This window comes from Macaca nemestrina, chromosome 9, assembly GCF_043159975.1.
Source record: "Macaca nemestrina isolate mMacNem1 chromosome 9, mMacNem.hap1, whole genome shotgun sequence".
Classification (NCBI taxonomy): domain Eukaryota; kingdom Metazoa; phylum Chordata; class Mammalia; order Primates; family Cercopithecidae; genus Macaca; species Macaca nemestrina.
This window is the reverse complement of record NC_092133.1, coordinates 115,207,270-115,228,964: the sequence shown is the minus strand read 5'-3', so window position 1 is coordinate 115,228,964 and position 21,695 is coordinate 115,207,270. Positions and strand designations below refer to the sequence as shown.

Genomic DNA, 21,695 nt, shown 5'->3' with positions numbered 1-21,695 from the left:
ATCATGTTTGTTTTTGTGGGAGCTGAGAGATCCCACATTTTTAAGGACTTGTGCTATTTCTGTTGCATTAGAGGGAAAAATGCTCACAAAATGATCAATTAAAAAAAAAAAAGTACAACTAAAAATGGAATCCTAGAGTGGCCGCAGCTGCCTGGTGGGAGAGGGTGAAGGGAAGCCTAGAAGCCGGTCTGGGGAAGAGCTCGCAGTGCTCCAGGGGTAAGGAGAGACGAGGTCGGGTCACTCTGCTCATCGCCAGAGGCTGGCACTCTGCCTTTCTAACAGGACCGTCCAGCTCTCAGCCCTCACCGTCACCAGACAGCGGCTGCCGAGCAGATGGAGCCCGCACCTGCACATACTCTGTCAAAAAGACTTCCAGAAGCTGTTGTGTCAATAGCGAAGTCTAAAAAAATACATACCCCACAAAACCACCCACACTAAAGATCATTCTTGAATCTGATTTGAAAACTAGGGTCCAGTTCTGCAGAGGCATTCAAGTGGCCAGATGCCACCCTCACAGCCAGATCCATAGGTCCCCTCCATCATCCCGGGGAAAATGCTGCACTCACCACACTCAGCTTCTGCTTCCGGTTTCAGTGTTCTCTCTGTTCGGAGGGGTTTTAAAGCTAGAGGGGCCTTCACTCACTTAACTCTTATTCACAAATCTGAATATGGAGATCAAGAGGGGAAAGCGACATGCCCTAAGTCAGAGTAGAGTCAACAAGAAAACAAGACAAGCAATGACTGAGCCCCTAGTGTATAAGGGTCTCTGGCGAGCTACTGGGGTTACAGAGATGAAGAAAACATAGTCCCATAGTTCAGTCTAGCAAGGTAGACAGCCTCTTTGTAGGCGGGACCAGGATTCCCTGCAGCAGAAGGAAACCTGAAATCAGGGTAATGAGCCCCACCAGGGATGGGCCATCACACTGCCCTGAGAGGATCGTGCCTGGACATGGGGCTGTGGCATGACCGGCTTTGACCCTCTAGCTATGCTGTAAGGCCAGGTGGGACCTGGAGTGGCCTGAGCTGGGGGCTGCCGTGAACTCTTTCCACTCTTCTAAGGCACTGCGTTAAGTAATGTCACTTTCTATTTGCACAGCAAAATCAGGGACACAGTTTTCTAGAACATGCGGTGCCTTTCCTCCCCCAGCAGAATGGATGGTTTACTCTGGTTGGCGGGCCCTTGTGTTAGAGGTGGAACACTCTGCAGGGCTCCGAGTGGTCAGTTGTGGCCCACATGCCAGTGGAGAATGGAGGCAGAGCTGTGGAGCCCTCGAGAGCCACGGAGGGCCTGCTGCTCACAGCGAAATGCCTCCTCAACTGCTGCTGGCACACCTGTGGGCAGCGGTAATTAGTGATGTACAGAATCCTGGGACCAGTGCCAGCGACCCTAGGGATACTCTGAGTGAGCCGGGCGTGCACTGCTGTGATGGCCTCTCTGGTCAGGAGACGACACGCAGTGAGAAGGAGGGAAGGGCTGGCCCAAAGGGCTTCCCTCTAAGGTGAGGTCCACAGAAACGGCGGCGCCAAGATGCAACCAGCAGCCCACACCAGTGGTAGCTACCTGTTATCCATGCTCGGGCCAGTCCTTGATTGCTCCAAACACTCTGCTTGAAGGTTCTAATGGAAATGAGCAGGTCTTCCGATCTCGACTTAACCAAGGTGAGCTTCTGAAAAAAGCATGAAAAAGCAGTCTCCTGAACTTCCCAAGTGACTGATGTGAAGCGCATCCCGCCCGCTTCACAGCATGGAGATCTTCCGGTGCACACCACGGACGATGTGAATGACAGCACGGACCATCAGCAACCCGCAGAGGTGCCTGACCAAGAAGTTGTGAATCAGACGCCACAAAAAAAAAAAAAAAAAAAAAAAAAAAAAAGACAAGAAGGCCTCAAGTCCCGAATATTCGAACAGGAGTCGGCGAGTGACTTCCCTGGCCCATGCTCTGCTGAGCACCCTTCATCTGCACCAGGAAAGACCACATGGAAAATGAGGACTTGGCAGTGGAGGGCAACAGGGAAGCAGAACAGGGTGGTCCCCCAGCATCGACGCGGCAAGTCCCTCTGAAAGCGTGGATGACAATGGTGATTTAGGTGCTTCCTTCGAATGTCCTGAGGGAAAGACTGGTAAAGCAGACATACAATTGTGGGAAGAAACCCAAAGGAGTACAGAACTCACAGCACAAGTCCGAGGTCTGCTCAGAGAGCAGGTCTCTCTGCAGGGTGCAAGGGACGTCCGGAAGCTGCAGCCGATGCTTTCCGCTCTGCCTGAACTGTCCTGAAAACACGTGAAGGAGCCTCAGGGGGAGTCCATGGAGAAGGATGTCTACTGCCTGCCCCGTAGAGACTTCGTAAAGTGCAGGAAAATGGGAACTGCACTTGTCATACCCGCAAGCGTTAAGAAAAGATGTGTCCCAAGACTTGGCCCAGGAATTGAAGAATGACACAGTTTTCAGAGGGAGCTCCTCTTCTATGAGAAAACAGCCCAGGACAGCTGGATGACCTCCACGTCCACTGAGATAGCAAGACCTCTGGAAAGAAGATGACCATAATAGGCAGAAGCCAGCTGACTGCGAGGCCAAGTTCCACCCTTTGCTGAGCGGCCCTTTGGCTCCTGGGGCTCCACCTGCAGCCCACAGGTGCTTGGAAGTGCCGGGGGACCGTGGTTCTGAACACCCAGAGACTCAGCAGAACATCAGCTGATGCTGCTGCCTTTAAAACACTTTTGACTGCTCTCTGGTTTAGCTACTGTTCATTAGTTGATGCTGAAACTGTTCTTACTGAAGTTTGATTGATAGCTTTAGACTATAAGGTACAAGTAAAGATTGTGAAATATACAAAAAAAAAAAAATTTTAAGTGAAAGGAACTTTGTGGTGCAGGAAACCTGAAAAACAAAACAAACAAAAAAACAATCTTTTTTGGGTTAGCCAAGAAGGGAAAATCACATACAACCCTATCACCTAGAGGCAACCATGATCGCCTTTTGTTTTTTACCAATTAAAAAATTTCGATTCTTATTAGATGTATACAGTTTTATATCAGTGTGATTCTACCATATGGGTTGCTTAACAGCCTGCTTTTGGTCACTTCAATATTGTTAATTTGTTAGTATTATTAATGTTGTGAATATCTTTGCATTCAATGAGTACGTTATTTGTAGTGGCTGTGCAGTATTCCATCTGGTTCAAAAGTATTATAATTTATTTAACTGATTCCCAATTTGTGGTCATTTGTTTCCAATGAAATATAAACAACACTCCATTATATGTGTAGAGCACTTTTTAATATATTCATTTGGTTATTTCTGTAGAATTTCTTCCTAGAAGCGAAATTTTGAATTATAGAGCATACATATTTAAATATGTATATATGTTTCATATCGATTACAAATATACTTACATGCATTACTATTTTAATGTAAATGATTTTGTATGTATTTAAAATGCCAATGTGAATGTACTACTATTTCAATGTAAATGATTTTATATGTACTTAAAATGCCAATGTGATTGTTAGTTTTCTAGGTCAACTTAACTGGGTTAAAGGATACCCAGACAGCTGGTAAAGTATTATTTCTGGGTGTGTACGCAGGATGTTTCGGGAAGAGATTAGCATTTGAATCAGGAGACTGAGTGAGGAAGATTCGCCCTTACCAGTGTAGATGGCCATCATTCAATCACTTTAGGGCCCTGATACAACAAAAAGGCCTAGGAAAGGCAAATTTGCTCTCTTCTGCAGCAGGAACATCCATGTTTTTCCCCCATCTTTGGACATCAGAACTCTAGGTTGTCTGGCCTTCAGACTCCAGACTTGTGCCAGCGCCCCCTGAGCCCTATTCTCCTCTCATTCTCAGGCCTTCTGCTTCAACTTGAGGGTGACACCATTGACTCTCCTGGTTCTCAGACCTCTGGATATGACAGACCTCTGGTGTAACTCATCACTGCCTTGCACCAAACATTCTTAAAATGTTTATTGGGGTCAGGTGCAATGGCTCGTACTTGTAATCCCAGCGCTTTGGGAGGCCAAGGCAAGACTGCCTGAGGCCAGGAGTTCAAGACCAGCCTGTTCAACAAGGTGTGACCCCATCTCTACAAAAAAAAAAAAATTATTCATTTATTTTTGAGACGGAGTCTTGCTCTGTCACCCAGGCTGGAGTGCAATGGCACTATTTTGGCTCACTGCAATCTCCACCTCCCAGGTTGAAGCAATTCTCCTGCCTCAGCCTCCCAAGTGCCCACCACTATGCCTGTTTAATTTTTGTATTTTTAGTACAGACAGGGTTTCACCATGTTGGCCAGGCTGGTCTCGAACTCCTGACTTCAGGTGATCTGCTCACCTCAGCCTCCCAGAGTGCTGGGATTACAGATGTGAGCCATCACACCCGGCCCGCAAAAAATTTTAAAAATTAGTTTGGCGTGGTGGTGTGCACCTATTGTCCTACCTACTTGGGAGGCTGAGGCCAGAAGATCACTTGAGCCTGGGAGGTCGTTTGCCGTGAGTTATGATCTTACTGCTGCACTCCAGCTTGGGCAACAGAGTGAGACTCCGACAAAAAAAAAAAAAAAAAAAAAAAAAAAGAAACAGTTTATTGGCTGTTGGCAATTTTTATGTGAGTTGCTTGTACCTGTCCTACAGGAATTTGATATTTACTCTCTCAAAAAGAAAATCATGCAAGACAGTCCTCTAAGTCAGTTGCTTCTCCTGCATTTTCCTATTAGCAGCATTATCTGGGCAGTTGCCCAGGATAAAGACCTCAATTTTGGTTTTCACTGCTCTCAACTTCTACATCCACTCCAACACTCAGCCTGGTTCATTTCATTTCTGAGATGTTTCTCAAGTAGGTCCTCTTTTCAATGTCCTCAACCCCTGCTCTAGCTCAGGCCCTTCTCTTGCTTTAATTTAGGAGGCTCATGGGGATAAAGACCTGAGGCCAGAATTTGAGTCTCCCCAGGTCCCATAAAGGTACTTATTATTTCCCTTGCTGGACTCTTACTCATCTTTGAATCCGTAGTGCCTGATACATGATCAAGCACACATAACAGGTCCTTGATAAACAAAGCATGAAATTGTTTTTCTCATCTCCTCTCTCTCTCTTCAGTGAATCCTCCATGTTGTTATAATTATCTAACACACAAAGATGGTTACTTTCCTTTTAAGAATTGCTGTGACTGGGCTTGATGGCTCACAACTGTAATCCCAGTACTTTGGGAGGCCAGGGTGGGAGGACTGCTTGAGCCCAGGAGTTCAAGACCAGCCTGGGCAACAGCAGGAGACCCTGACTCCAGCTTTAAAAAAGAATTGTTGCTAGTGTCTCACTGCATACAGCAGGGTTTCTCAATCTCAGTACTACTGATATTTGACCCAGGTAATTCCTTGATGGGGAAGGCTGTCCTGTGCATTGTAGGATGTTTAGCAGCATCCTTGGCTTCAACCTATGGATGTCAGTAGCACTTTCCTCCCTCCTCCCCTGGGTGAAGACAACCAAATATGTTTCTAGACTTTGACAAATGTTCCCTGGAAGGCAAAATTGCCGCTGGGTGAGAACCACTGACCTACAAGAAAAAGTCAAAACTTAGTCATCATGTCATTCAAGACCTGGTCCTAGGTCCCCTTTCCCGTCTCATTTCTTGCCTCTCCTGTACCTTCGTGAACGTGCCATGTACCTTAGCCCTGTGTCTTTTCATGTCCTGTGCTCTCGGCACTTCCTGGGTTAGGTGGGCCAACTGCTACAACCCATAGACAAACGGGTGGTGGCTCAGACACAGCTCGTTTGTTTTTGCTCACCTAACAGCGCTCTGTGGTTGCACGTGGTCATGAAACTGACCCCTTCCTAGTCTTTCAGCAGTTAAGCGGGCCGGTCTCTACCGTCTTCAAAAACTGCTTCCAAGATGGACCTGGGGATCATCTCCATTTTACCTAATGAAAGGAGAAAGGACATTGAGAAGCGCATTAAGGAGAATGTTATGGCCAGGATTGAAAAAGCTACACATCCCTTGCCGTCTCATTCTAATTGGTTAGAACTCAGTCACATGACCACACTTAACGGCAAAAAACGGATGGAAAACACAGTTTAGCTGCCTGTTTAGGAGAAGAAAGGTTTTTCTCATCAGCTAGCACTCTCTTCCACACCCTACTTAATTAGTTCAGCAGAATTACGGTTATTCTTTCAGGCCCAGCTTACATGTCACTCCTAGACTTATAAATTCGAATGTCCCCATGATATCCTATTTTAAGTTCTTTGCTTATTCTAGTGCATATTACGATATGATTAGTTATGGCATAAAAATCATTTTTTCCTCATCAATTTCTGGGACAGTTCCTGGTAGGTGGTGGGTATGTATTTGTGAGAAAAAACAATGAATAGTATTTATATATTTAATATTATCTCATGAGAATGCCTCAAGGACACACTGAATTTTATTGTCGTTGTTGTTGCTCTTCTAGGCTCTCGTCTGCTCTAATACAAAAGTGAGCCAGAATTATTTGCAAATCTGGTAGGACTCTAGCATCATCTGAGGCCTAGGAGAAAAGGGATGAAGTTCCTTTTAGAGACCTGCTCTCCCAGTCTCCCCAAGCCTCGGGCATCTGCCCTACAGGCTATGCACAGATTTGCTTTCCACTGGCTTTCCACACAGTCCACTTCCCCTCCCAGCACAGTTCCCTGGGGGCTCCGTGACTTAATTCTCCCACAGAAGATTTGCATTTAAAAGGGAGTGGGCTGGGAGCGGTGGCTCATGCCTGTAATCCCAGCACTTTGAGAGGCTGAAATGGGTGAATAGCGAGGTCAGGAGTTCGAGACCAGCCTGGCCAATATAGTGAAACCCCGTTTGTACTAAACATACAAAAATTAGCCTGGCATGGTGACGCGCACCTATAGTCCCAGCTACTCCGGAGACTGAGGCAGAAGAATCGCTTGAACCCGGGAGGCGGAGGTAGCAGTGAGCCAAGATGGCGCCTGGGTGACAGAGTGAGACTCCGTATCGAAAAGAGAAAAAAAAAGAAAAAAGGGAGGTGAGTGAGGAATCACTGCCTGGTTAGTTATATTGGGAAAGACCTAGGGGTCCTGATTTTAAAAAGGGCTAAAATGTTGCAGTTGTTTTTTCAAAAATCTACATTTGCGGAGTCTGGTATGGTGGCTCATGCATATAATCCCAGCACTTTGGGAGGCTGAGGTGGGCGGATGGCTTGAGTCCAGGAGATCAAGTTTGCAGTGAGGTGTGAGAGTGTCACTGCACTCCAGCCTGGGTGACAGAGTGAGACCCTGTCTCAAAATAAAAACAAACAAACAAAACCCTACATTTGCAATTTAGCATTTTCCTAGGAAATGAAAATAATAATTAGATAGAAAAAAAGTCTGCCATGTAAAAATTCTGCAAAGTTTGTAAAAAAAAAAAAAAAAAGGGACTGGGTGCAGTGGCTTATAGCTGTAATCCCAGCGCTTTCGGAGGCTGAGATGGGAAGATCAGTTGAGGCCAGGAGTTCAAGACCTGCCTGAGCAATATAGTGAGGCCTTCAGCTCTACAATAAATACCAAAAAAAAAAAAAAAAAAAAAAAAAAAAATCAGTCAGGCATGGTGGGATGTGTCTGTAGTCCCAGTTACTCAGGAGGTTGAGGTGAGAGGATCGCTTGCCCCCAAGAGCTGGAGACTGCGGTGAGCTATGATTGAGCCACTGCACTCCAGCCTGGGGGACAGAGTGAGACCCTGTCTCTGGGAAAAGAAAAAAAGGCAGAGGGGAGAGGGGAATTTTGTACCTTAGAAATGAATAATCTTTGGAACTCTGGCTGTATCTATCACTGCCAAGGTCAACAGGGATACAGCCAGGATGTGACTTTGATGCCTGATGTTCTTATGAACCAAAATGGAGTAAGAATGAAAGTACTTTTGCAGCAAATATTGGGGGGATTTGAGCACCCATTTAAGGCTGTAACCAAGCCAGAATTTCCTTTTTGAGGCCGGGTAGAATCTGGTCCAAAAACCATGAACAACAGGAATGTTTCTGGTAATTTTTCTCAAATCCACCAGAGGGTTCCCACTGAATTTTCTGATGAACTTAGCCTATACACTGCATCTACAAAACAAGGGAGCATTTATGTAAAGTGTTTCCCGCTCCCCACCCCTTAGTTACTTTGACAATTCCAACCCTCACTTTCTCCTCTGCTCGGATCGACATCTGAGAAGCAAGACCACAACTGCATACCATTTTATAGATCGGCCTGATTAAAACCACTTCTCCCTATAGGCCACATCATGTACAAGGCACACGGTTTTTGTCAAGAGACCAGCTACCAGCAGAGAAGGTTTTGATGCTATTGCTAGTAAGAAATTAGTAACTAGATCCCTGGTCTCCTTTACGCTAACTTTATAATTATACCGTTTGAGTGGTAAACCAGATCTTTGCGCCAAGGGTAATTTAGAAATTCTAGATCTGTATTCTCTTCCCCCTCCTCCTTTAATGTTCATCCTTGTTGCCTCTCCATCTTCTTCCTTCAAACATATAATTTTCCTCCACTCCCTCCTCACCCTGGCTCCTTGTTTCTGTGACCCTCTGTCACAAAAGGACAAATGCTTCTTGTTCTCCCTCATCCTGGGACATCACGGGTAACAATCAAGGAAGTGTATGCAAAAATCTAATTCAGGAGCCTGTCCTGGCTCTGCAAGGGCGTCGCCCGTGTGTGCTCACCGCTTGCCCCGGGACTGGAGGTTAACATATGGCCTTATAGTGAGCTTGGACTGCCCATGTGTCTGCATCCAGGATTTAGCCTCTCTTTTCTACGACTAGCTCCACATGGGAGACTACTTTCTAGAACTCTTGAACTATTCTTGATTCTGTAACCTTTTCGTATTCTGAGCTCTTTTGATATAGAAACATTTGTTGGCCTGGGTACAGTGGCTCATACCTGTAATCAGAGGGAGGTGGGAAGGTCACTTGAGCCCAACCTGGGCAATACAGCGAGACCCCATCTCTACAAAAACATTTAAAAATTAGCAGGTGTGGTGGTGTGCATCTGTAGTCCCAGCTACTTGGGAGGTTGAAGTGGGAGAATTGCTGGAGCCCAGGCGGTTGAGGCTGCAGTGAGCCATGATCGCACCCCTGCACTCTAGCCTGGGTAACAGAGTGAGACTCTGTCTCAAAAAAAATATTAAAAACTAAAACTAGGGCTTTCCTGGTGAAAATGTTCTGGTCTCACTTGAGTTTTGCATCATGTTCTTCCTTCCTTGTTTTCTTCTTTACCCCCACCCCTACTGGTACAATTGGTTTCCTCTCACTCCCTCTCCTTTTAACCTATCTTTTGAGTTTTTTTTTTTTTTTTAAAACCTCTTAAGTATACCTTGAAATCCTAAATTTTCATTTTAGCTGAAAGTCATCCAAATCATATGCATTTCAGTTGAATACTCCTGCAATTGGCCTCACTCTGCCGAAGACCTTTTTTTTTTTTTTTTTTCGTTAACTGACCAAGTTTCTTTAGAATAAGGCTGGAATCATATTCGATTCCTCCGAGATCTTTTGAGGGATCACCATCACCAAGTTCCAGATTATTCTTTCATGCGGTGCGCTGTGGTTGTTTTATTCTGCTACCTTGGGAGTATTTCTCCTGCAGAATTGCTTGCTCTTCTTTCTTTGTGCTTCTTCCTTTTACTCTCCCTCCCCTTTGCTCTTCTCTCAGGTAGACTCTGCCTGGTTTTTCCTTCTCTCTCATGAACACCGATCCTCTGCTGAGAAATCAGGCGGGTGGGAGACTGCCATACAGCCTCCGTGCTACAGAGGAATAGCCAACATTTCCCTCCGAGACAGCTGTTTTCCATTTCGGGAGTATCAACACTGTGGCTTTGTTGATTGTCTTTTCACCTCCAGGTTTGGCCTTGTTTGTAGCTGAAACATAACTATTTTCCCTAAGCCGTTCAGGGCCACTGCTGCAGCTCTGTCAGATGCAAGCCCTGCGTGTGTGTGCGTCCTGCCACGCAGACGCCACCGGAGTCCCCGTCAGTCACACGCTCCTCCAACCCAGGGGAGAAATTAAGGCAATTGTGCTAAGGCCCACTGGTGAGGAAAATTGGCTGATCAAATTATTACTAAATGGCTTTTCCAATCTTCTTCTTATTCTGTGAGAAAGAGGTGATTTCTGCAGCTTGTCAGAGCCTGGTCTCTTGTCCAGAGATAAAACCAAATCCACAAAAATCCTGTGAATGGAGAATTTTGGTGGCTATACCTTGGAAACAAACCACAGGACCTAATTCAGCAGGGCTGCCCCTTGGTGCAGAATGCAACCAATTTTTGCCTGTTTTAAGTGAAAGCATCCCAAGATGGGAAAGTATATTCTGAGAGTGGAATGCTTTGTAGTTACTGGTACTGAAGGGTTGGCGGTCATGTTAATAAATGATTGTGCTGCTCAAAAGTTACCCCTTTCTGCTCCCAGGTTACTTCTCCTTGGGGTATCCAGTGATAAAGATCATTAATATGTTTCCTGTAAGTAACTGAATCAAAGTGAAGCTTTGCTATCTGCCTTGTGTTTGCCAGATTAGGGTATCCACTTATTAACTCTTGGATAGTCACAATGTCCACAGAGCTTTTACATATATACATATATATTTACATACATAACCACAAAGACGTATGTATATATTGCATATACATCACATATATATATATAGTCTCCGTGTAGATTTCTATGTGTCTGCATTTTCCTTTTAAGAGTCAGGATGTTGTTTTGTTGCCCAGACTGGAGTGCAGTGGTGTGATCATAGCTCACTGTAGCCTTGAACTCCTGGGCTCAAGCCATCCTCCCTCCTCGGCCTCCTGAGTAGCTGGGACTATAGGCATGTACCACCACAACTGGCTAATTGTATTTTACTTTTCGTAGAGATGGGATCTTGCTTTGTTGCCCAGGATGATCTTGAACTCCTGGGCTCAAGTGACCCTCCTGCCTTGGCCTCCCCAAATGCTGGGTTTATAAGCGTGAGCCACCGCGCCTGGCCTGTCTACATATTTAACCTGGATCTGCAAATACCTGTGTGAATGTGGATATGTCACTTGATGTGTCTGTATCTCAGTTTACCCATCTGTAAAATGAAGGAGTTGGACTAGCTGGGGTGCTTGGTGGTAAGGTGCTTCTGTCTCCCGTGAGGCTACTGTGTTCCATTTCCCTCCTCCAGCACAGTTCTGGTCACATGGTCGGCTCTCAGTGCAAAATGATGTACCAGTGCATGATAGGAACCACATGATTGCTGAGGTTATGTCCACCGCTAAGACTCTGTGATTCTCTTGTTTTTAGACAGTTTGGCCAGGAAGTGACTGACAGTGGAAAGAGGGAAATAGTCAGCACATCTGCATGTGTGCCCATCTCAGAGACACGAAGTGTGAATAACCACTCACTTGGCTTCATAACCAAGACCTGCTCTGAGGAATTTCATCTCTTCCTTGGAGACCTTGATTGGCCTGCTAGGTTAAAGGCAAGCGACAGATTTAATCTAGATTGACTTTAGCAAGAGTTTTGACTCAGTCTTGGGCAACACACTTATCAATAAACCTTGGTCGAGGCCCTTTTGCCTCTCACCCAGTTTGCTTATTTACCTCATTCTGACACATCTTGCATATGGCTGCCAACTTAAACCTCTTAAATGTCACTCTCTTTAAAAGTCAGGAGTGGCTCTCAGTGGCGTTTCTGATTATTTCCAAGGCCCTCACCTTGGCATTCAGGCTTTATTGGGTTTTCTGCCACCTTGTCCTTCCAATTTTATTTCTAGAAGTCTCCCACAGACCTGTCTCTCAAATGAGAACAATCTTCTAGTTGCTTTTTCCCACTCAGAGGTGACCCCCACCATGCCCTGTGCTTGTTCTTATTCCAGGTAAATCCCGAATACTTTCTGATACAAAGCCAACGATTCCTCCCTGCATCCTGATCCATTCTTTAAAGCCCAGATCAAACCTGTCTCCCTTGGCCAGGCACAGTGGCTCATGCCTATAATCCCAGCGCTTTGGGAGGTCAAGGTGGGAGAATGGCTTAAGCCCAGGAGTTCCAGATCAGCCTGGGCAGCATAGCAAGATCCCATCTCCCAAAAAATAAAAAATAAATAAAAAAAAGAAAATTAGCTGGATATGGTGGTGTATGCCTGTAGTCTCAGCTACCCAGGAGGCTGAGGAGGGAGGATCACTTGAGCCAAGGAGTTCGAGGTTGCAGTGAGCTATGATTGCCCCACTGCACTCCAGCCTGGGTGGCAGAGTGACAGAGAATGAGCACCTATCTCAACAACATCAGCAACAACAAAGAACCTGTCTTTGCCATTAAGGTTTCCTGGTGAGCCTGTTTTGGAGGGATCTCTCCGTCCTCTGGTTTTCTGAGTCGCTGTGGACTATAGACACTCTCTTACCCTTGTTCCTACTAGGCATTTCACTAAATTCTTGGAGGAGTCTGAGAGAACTTGGGGGCGCTTGAGGAACCCAAAGGTGTAAAGTAAAGCCTGGAAACCAAGATTGCTGGGAAAGTTGAGAGGAAGTAGAGATACTTCTTTTGATGGAGATCACATGCAAGGTAATGATACAGGAGGTAGAAAGAAATGAGGCGGAGAGTGAGGGCAACAGAGTCCTCAGCAGAGCTTCCCTTTTAACAAAAAAGCAGCCCAATAAATTATTATTATTATTTTTTCTAACAAAGAGCACTCTGAAAAATCCAGCTGCAAAAATAGATAAGCAAGCTGGAAACTTGCACGGGGGAATGCCAGCAGCTGTGCCGACAGAAAAGGGCTACCTGGGGGCCAGGAATGTCCAACATGGAAGCTCCATCTTCCCTTTTTTTGTTACCACATGTACTGTTACCACGTGTACAGTAAAGGAGTGGACAACATGGCGCAGGCCAGGCATACTAAAAGATTAGGGTGGGGGTGGCCAGAAATTCGTACCCTATGCAAATGGCACACCTGGTCCAACCAGTCTTTCTTGCCCTATGTAAATCAGACACTGCCTCCTCACCAGCTGGGCTATAAAGCCCCTGCATCTCACCGTGGAACTGGCAAACCGTTTCTCTGGGACCCCTCTCCGCATCAGAGAGCTATTCTCTTTCTTTTGCCTGTTGAACTTCTGCTCTTAACCTCCCACTTTTGCGCGCCTGCGTCCTTGTTCTCCTTGGCTGTGAGACCACGAACCTCGGGTAATACTCCAGACGATGAAGCCGTTTTAGTAATTTCGTACGAATCTAAGTGTGTAATTAGGTATCAGTCTACATCGTCACTGACAGTGAGTCAAGGAAAATAGAAATGGTTTACCAGGGGAGGCACTAAAACGTCCTTTACTTTGCCATATCTTTTTTTTTTTGTTTTGTTTTTTTGAGACGGAGTCTCGCTTTGTCACCCGGGCTGGAGTGCAGTGGTGCCATCTCAGCTCACTGCAACCTCTGCCTCCCGGGTTTACGCCATTCTCCTGCCTGAGCCTCCCGAGTAGCTGGGACTACAGGCATCCGCCACCACGCCCCGCTAGTTTTTTGTGTTTTTTTAGTAGAGACGGGGTTTCACCGTGTTAGCCAGGATGGTCTGGATCTCCTGACCTCGTGATCCGCCCGTTTCGGCCTCCCAAAGTCCTGGGATTACAGGTTTGAGCCACCGCGCCCGGCCTTACTTTGCCATATCTTTAAGGTTAGTGAGGTTCTCATTTATTTGTAGTGGTTTAGGAAAAGCACTGATCAAAGACAGAAATTTGAAAACATGCCCTACCTCAATGGTCCAATTTAGGCCAAAGTCTTAATGCTTTTAAAGTCACTCTGACAGATATTTGACTTGATAAAGTAAAAATTAAGTTAAAAATAAATTGTAAACATACTGGTGATATTTCACTTGATAAGTTAAAAAATAAATTGTAAATATACTGGTATTTAGAAATCAATTTCATAATCCCATGAAAATTTTCCCATATTTCTCTTAAGCTAGGGAGTGACAACAATATTAAAATGTGCTTGGTTAATAGTTTTTTTGTTTGTTTGTTTTTGAGACGGAGTCTGGCTCTGTAGCCCAGGCTGCAGTGCAGTGGTGCGATCTCTCCGCTCACGGCAAGCTCCGCTCCCCGGGTTCAGGCCATTCTCCTGTCTCAGTCTCCTGAGTAGCCGGGACTATAGGAACCCGCCACCACGCCCGACTAATTTTTTTGTATTTTTAGTAGAGACAGGGTTTCACCGTGTTCGCCAGGATGGTCTTGATCTCCTGACCTCGTGATCCACATGCCTCCGCCTCCCAAAGTGCTGGGATTACAGGCTGGTTAATAGATCTCATACGTAAATATCGCCAGATGCAGTGGCTCATGCCTGTAATCCCAGCACTTTGGGAGGCTGAGGCAGGTGGATCACTTGAGGCCAGCAGTTCGAGCCCAGCCTAGGCAACATGGTGTAAGACCCCATCTCTACCAAAAATACAAAAATTAGTCCAGCGTGGTGGCCCGCACCTGTAATCCCAGTTACTCAGGATGCTGGGGCATGAGAATTGCTTGAGCCCAGGAGGAGGAGGTTGCAGGGAGCCGAGATTGCACTACTGCACTGGAAACAGAGTGAGACTCCATCTCAAAATAAAACAAAACAAACAAATACGTAGTTACTTGTGGGATTAATTATAAAAACAGACAATAGATGTGGAAGCACTCTGACAAAGTTAAGAAGACCCCAAAAAGAGAGATATTTTTATTCTTAGCATCTTTTTTTTTTTTGGACTTGCTTTTGTTCTAATGTAACCCTCAGGTAAATGACAGCCAGCCTTCCTAACTAGGGGGTAAGTTTGGCTCAAACAAGTTATTACCCATTGCCCTGCCTGTGTCTTCAGACTTAGTGAATGAAATCTCCTATCTGTGGCAGGGACCCTCTCCACTCATCTTTTATTGGATTCTTGAGTAAAGTTTGTTTTTCATCTCAGTTACTTTGCCTCCTTTTTATAGGGAGTCTACTCTGAGATCAAAGACAACCTATAGCAATTTATGAGAAATGAAGGAAGTGGGAGAGAGATGCTAAGTTACTTTAAGGGATGTTCTGAAATCATCAGTCTAGCTGGAATAGCTGGTGTCTGCTGTGTTCAGAAGAGCTGGGACAAGGTCCCACTTTTTGGTGTGGGGAGAGGGACATGAGAGCTTGCTCTTTGGAACATCGGCCTTCATGCCAAGTCTTATGGGTGCTTCCTAATGCCGAATGAGCCTCGGAGTCACCTGGGTTCCTTTTAATTTAAAAATGTATTTTTAAATTTTTGTGGGCACATAGTAGGTATATATATTTGTAGGGTACATGAGATGTTTTGATACAGGCAGGCGATTCATGGAGAATGGGGTATCCATCCCCTCAAACATTTATCTTATGTGTTACAAACAACCCAATTATACTCTTTTAGTTATTTAGAAATGTACATTAAGTTGCTATTGACTATAGTTGCCGTGTTGTGCAATCAAATAGTATGTCTTACTCATTTTTTTTTTTTTTTGGTACCCATTAACCATCGCCACCTCCCTCCAAGCTCCCTACTCCTTTTTCTTGCTCTGTTGCCCAGGCTAGAGTGCAGTGGCATGATCATGGCTCACTGCAGCCTTGGACTCCTGGCCTTAAGTGATCTTCCTGCTTCAGCCTCCTGAGTAGCTGGGACTACAGGTGCATGCCACCATGCCCAGCTAACGTTTTTTTTGTTTTTTTTTGAGATGAAGTCTCACTCTGTCGCCCAGGCTGGAATGCAGTGGTGCAAAATCTTGGCTCATTGCATTGCAACCTCTGCCTCCCTGCAACTTCTGCATCCCGGGTTCAAGTAATTCTCCTGCCTCAGCCTCTTGAGTAGCTGAGATTACAGGCACTTGCCACCATGGCTGGCTAATTTTTTTTTTTTTTTTGTATTTTTAGTAGAGACAGGATTTCACCATGTTGTCCAGGCTGATCTCCAACTCCTGACCTGGTCCTCCCACCTCAACCTCTGAACGTGCTGGGATTACAGGTATGAGCTACCACACATGGCTACCTGGGTTTCTTTTGAATGATGCAGATGGCTGGGCCTTACTTAAATGATTCAACAGGTCCCTAGTGAGTCCAAGGTTTCGTATCTCAAAGTGTTACAAGTGTCTGGAGGCTCAAACAGCCTTGAGGATCACTGATGTATGTCCCTGATGTCTAGCACTCTCTAAGTCGGTCCTCTTCCCTACAAATAAGCTTATATTTTTCAAAGGACTCCTAAATAAGTCCTTGGTTAATCCTGAGTCTGGTGCATTCACTGGCAAAGAACAAAGAGAAAATTTACAAACATAAGAAGGCCTCAGAAGTCAGACTACATAAATTATTTTGGAAAAGGTTTTTCCTTCTTGTATGATTTTCAGAGGGACTTTGGGAAAAACACACACACACACAGAGTCTGGGAGACAAAGTAAACAGGAAAGAAAAGATTATCTTTTATTGCTTGACGGTTTAAGTGAAAAAAATTTTATTTCAAAAAATATTTTGACTCCCCCTTTTTTCCCTTTAGAAGTGCATCAAGCTATTTTTAGGAGGGCAGGGTGGCTGGTTTTGGGGGACAAATGAAAGCATGACATCACCATGCTATTTTGGTAGAGCAAGAAGAGAAACATGCCAGGCTAGGTCGGTTTGGGCTTGGTTCTGTGTGTTTAGGAGCTGAATTGAGTCTTTTTCTAATTTGGTTTCTCTCAGAGCTGTGGCTCTTCACTGGAGACTGGAAGCATAATATTTATTCAAAGCTAATTTGTAAACTTCATTTTCAGTTGAAGGTCTGGAATTGAAACTGCTATTGTGATCTTAAGGGCTGTAACCCAGAGAATCTGGTTCTTCCTGGAGTATTTCAGCAGGGATCAGGTTTGCAGACTCAAGGGCCCCAGTGAGAAACCTGACTGCCTGGTCTATTTTAGGTCACATGTGGGGTATCAGTTTGGAAAGCAAATCCTTAACTTGGACTTTTTGTTGCTGATAAGGGCTTGGCGGCTAGCAAAGAGGTAGCTTTCTCACTTATTTAGATTTTGCAGTGGAATCTCTCCCTGCACGTGCATTATTGTCAGTAACTCCTATTTTCCCCAGAGAGGTTTTGAAATGTTCTTTCTGAATGTTCATATGTTTGTAACTTTTCTCAAGTGGAGCTCCTCCTTCCTAAAAAATATTCAGCTTGTTCAAGAAGTCACCCCCCTCCCCCCCCCAGACAAAAGTACACCTTTGTGTGCATCTGTTAAGCCTAAGATGTCTGAGATGGTTGTTTTCTAAAACTAACTCACCGATTGCTTTATCATTAAAAGCAGCATTTTACTCCCATGTTCCTAACCTATTTATGGGTCTGTGATAGATGGTTATTTTTTTGGCAAGCTTGAGATAAGCCTGGGTCAAGGAAACAGCTTGCCTTCGTCTCTTTAAGCCTCACTCATCCTTGCCATATCATTTCATGATTTCCTTTCCTGTTATCTTCAAACATTCCCTCAAAGCAGAAATTGACAAGAGCGAGGAGGTTGGGAAAGGGCTGGCAAAGCAGTTGTTTTTCTTCGTGTTCTAAAATGAACCTTTTCCTTCGCCCACAACCCCCACTCCCACCCCACTTGCAACCTTTCTTTTTTATTACCCACCCCTGGGTCTCTCTCTAAAGATGATGGAAAAAAGTTAAGAACTCCTTTCCCTCTTTAAAGAAAGGTCTCTAAGAGGTTTCTAATCAGCTCACTGTCAGCCTGTTTCCTCTGATCAGCTTAAATGGGTCCACTTGAAGTTCACAACTGCCAAAACCGCGTGTTCAGACTGAAAGGCTGGGAGCATTTGAGACGCATTTATGAACTTCCACCAAGATTATCGGCAGGCTGAAATCGCAGGGAGAGCGGCTGTTCAACAGACCCTTTCTTCTTGATTAAATTAGTGTTGTCCACTAACAGGATGAGGAATTCCCATTCCACAAGCTGCCTTTTTTTCCTCTTTCTACCTCCCACCTCCCTCCATTCAAATGTAAACTTGATTCCTGGGTCCTTTGCCGGAGCCTGGCTTCCCTGTAAACCCATCATAAACATCTTGGTAGAAATGAAACTTTTAACCTCTCCTTGATGGTTTTCTGTCTAACTTTATACATGAGGAAAAAATGGTGAAAGACGTTATCTCTGGCGGGTGCAGGCGTGTAGGGGCAGGAAGTTTCTGCACTGTGGCTGCTCTGGTCCTTTCGTAACCGAGGTTTTCCTGTCCTGTCCTTCAGCAAAGAATGGCTTTGTTAACCCTTAGCCACTGACAAGAGTGTGTCCATTTCAGCAAAATTAATAAGAGATAGCATTTTTCTTCCTTCTAAATGGCCCATGTCAGTAATTAACATCGCCTTTCATTACTCAACTTGAAAGCGCCTTCTCGGCCTCCCTCTGACCTTGCCCTGGCTTTGTTAAACTGTGGCCTCCAGCCTGTGAGAGACCTACATGCAGAGAAAGTGCTGTGACCGAGATGCCTTGAAAGAATCATTCGACAAATATTTATTGAGTGTCTACTGTGTGGGGCTACCAAGTTGAATCGGGCATAAACTCTGATGGAGGAAAAAAAAAAAAAAAACTAGGAGAAAAGATAAAAGGTTTTTTTTTTTTTTTTTTTTTTTTTTTTTTTTAAATAGCCCTAAGATAACATAACAGATAATGATGGTTACCCCAGGACAGGAGCAGATCCCGTGTTGTGGGGGCCTGGGCTAAGATGGCAGAGGGGGAAGTGGGTGAAAGTTTTACGGAAAAGGGGACAATTGAGAGAAACATTATAATGGAGTTCAGAGCAAAAAGGGAATATAAAAGTTCAAATGAGCTTTCCTTACTCTTTAGGGAATGAGGGAAAGTGTACCTTCATAGAGAATAAATGTGTAAAGCTGAAAAGAGAACTTTCCCCTTTCTTGGTTGGTTGGTTGAATGAGCCAATGAGGAGTTTGCCGTTGAAACGTTAATAATTGCACTAAAGTCTAGTTTGGCCAACCCTCACCCAAAAGTGTATGAAATATTTTCCTGTTATGTTTTCCCCGCCAGGAGAATTCTTGGTCACAGGGGTAGAAGTGTCACTTTAGGGTGAGTTGAATTAGACTACGTTCTTCATAACCACGAACTCCATTGTTCATGGAGCCACCAGGAAAAGCCCAAATGCCTAGGAGGAAAGAATCGGTGGAAAAAAATATGGTGCAGCATCGGATGGCATCTACTTGCAAACACGATAGCAAAGATTTTTAATGGTTTGTGAAAAAGCAAAAATGGCGTATTATTTTTGTGAAGAACATGAATATATTCATATTGAGAAGTACAGACTAGAAGACTAAACATTAACATGTGAATAATAGTTATTGGTGGGTGCTGGAGAAACAAATGATTTGTCTGTTTCTTCCCTGTGATTTTCAGGATTTTCCAAAATGTTTACAATGCACAGGTGTTACTTTTGCAATCAGGTAAAATGCTATTAAAGAATAATGACGCAGGCCGGGCGCGGTGGCTCATGCCTGTAATCCCAGCACTTTGGGAGGCTGAGAAGGGCGGATCATGAGGTCAGGAGCTCGAGACCATCCTGGCTAACACGGTGAAACCCCATCTCTACTAAAAATACAAAAAAAAAATTAGCCAGGTGTGGTGGCGGGCACCTGTAGTCCCAGCTACACGGGAGGCTGAGGCAGGAGAATGGCGTGAACCCAGGGGGCAGAGCTTGCAGTGAGCAGAGATTGTGCCACTGCACTCCAGCCCGGGGGATAGAGCTAGACTCCGTCTCAAAAAAAAAAAAAAAAAAAAAAAAAGAATAATGATGCTGAGGGAAAAAAGGACTTATTTATTAAGGCGAGAATTTAAATGTAGGTAATTATGCAAATGGCTGGGAGAATTCTTTCCCTTGCCATGTTGAATGCCATCAGTTTTAAAACCAGAAAAACTGCACAACCCTCCAGTCAGAACCGAACACGGGAGTCTGTTTTAAGTAACAATGACTGTCATTCAAGAAACTAGATGGGATATTTCCCTTTTAGCTAAAAATTTGTCAGTTGATTTTTTAAAGAAATTCTTGTAGTGAAAGAATCATTTCTCCTTGTCTCAGGTGGAATGTGGCTCTCGTAGATTTTGGCTTCTGAATTATTCAAGGGTCAAAAATTTACTACAAGGTTGTCCTGATTACTTTCTTTTTTGTAAATTCTTTGTTATTGTACTCTTGTTCAAGCCTAAAGATACAAAAATCTAAAGGCCAGCTATTCATCTAATTATGGCCTTCACAAAATAATAGATACAAATAAAGAGGTTTCTTGTGCATAAAGGAACAAGAAGAAACCTCTTTATTTGTATCTATTATTTTGTAGTTTTCTGCTACACAAATGGCATAAATCAGAAGTTATTTATTTCACAATTGGTAGCAAGCCTGCAAAGTCGCCCAGATTGTGATGCAGTTGTCTGCCGATCGTAAGCAGAGGAAACAGCTTCTGCTTTCATTCAAATCCTGGGCCCAGCTATTTGCAATAGAAAAGCTAAGTTGGATGTGGGGGTGGGATGGAGGTGACAGAAGGCAGAGAAATGGGAAAAATGCAAACCTGTAGTTCAGGTTAAAATGGGTTTCCAGCTTCTTTTGGCATTTTGTATCATTTATACCTCACAGTTTGAAAAGCAACAACCACCCCGCGGGTGCCCCTCCCCCAGGCCTGGATTGTTTTTTTTTTTTGTCATCTGAGTCATTCAGAATTGTGGGGCAGAAAACACATAAACACAATGAGAAATGCTGTTTGCCATGAGCACGCAACTTTTATAACTGTTTTGGGCCTTGAAAGAAGGTTCCTTCCTTTTCTCCTTCCGAAGACTCAAAAAGAAAAAAGAAACTCAAGAAAATACTTCTGTCTTTACGATAAAAGGTTTCATGTCCTGTCTGTCCTTGGCAGCCGGAAAGAACATAGTTGCTGGCTGAGAAGTCAGAGGTGACTTAGGGAGAGAAGCGCAGCCCCAGAGCGGAAAGGCTGGCGGTCAGTAGGGGATAACATGGTCTCCACTGAACCTAGGCTTGGGGCAGGATCGGAGTGGGGAGGGAGAAGGGGAGCGTGACCTGATTGACCTTGTCCTTGGGAGTCTCAGGAATGTGAAGGAACAACCCCCTTCGAAACTGTTTTGTACCAACTAGTGTCCCAGATACTTAGAAATATTTTCCTCTTCCTCCTCGCCTTGTTTCCTGGGAGTTTACAGGAAACCCGAATTTAAAAGGTGAACAAAAGCGAAAACCTAATCAGGTAGGTGGGAGAAAGATAATACGGATAATGCACTGGAGGCTTGCTAAGGTTGACCAAGCAAGTTAACTCTGAACTTCACAGCATCAAATGCAAAACGGGGGTGAGTTGGCAGGTGAGTGGAGGAAGGGGACCTACAGTTGTGTATTTTTGGTTTTTTGTGAGGAAGATGGCATGACCACAGGAAGAGAAAAGTGTTGACCACCACTCAATAGAAAATTCTCCTGTGTTAGTAGGAGACACTTGAAACGTGGTTGAAAATGTACTAGGAAACGTTTCTAAGTGCTTTGCTTTGCTTTTCCTTTAAACTTTTTGGCCTTCTCTGTCCATTCGACCTTGGTTATTAAAATTTATTCTCTGATATTTCATCCTATAGCTTCTTGTATAGATATGAACATAGGAAACTCAGTCATTTGTCTGTATCCCTACAGAAGACTTTTTCTTTTTTTGGAGATGGAGTCTCGCTCTGTTGCCCAGGCTGGAGTGCAGTGGCACGATCTTGGCTCACTACAACCTCCACCTCCTGGGTTC

At 44.6% G+C, this 21,695-nt stretch overlaps 1 long non-coding RNA gene across 11 annotated transcripts in view; it reads left to right on the top strand.

Moving 5' to 3' along the window:
- Window positions 1–5,978: 5,978 nt before the first annotated feature.
- LOC105479964 (uncharacterized) overlaps window positions 5,979–21,695 on the top strand; it is a 295,667-nt gene continuing 279,950 nt past the window's right edge. For 4 of the 11 annotated variants that reach the window (XR_011608178.1, XR_011608182.1, XR_011608181.1 and 1 more), the window contains exons 1-3: window positions 5,979–6,319; window positions 6,442–7,008; window positions 15,845–15,935. This is a non-coding gene — a long non-coding RNA (uncharacterized lncRNA). Of the gene's footprint in view, window positions 6,320–6,441; window positions 7,009–12,380; window positions 12,527–13,485; window positions 13,623–15,844; window positions 15,936–21,695 lie in introns of all 11 variants that reach the window. The other 7 variants (XR_011608175.1, XR_011608180.1, XR_011608172.1 and 4 more) reach the window with 5 other exon arrangements.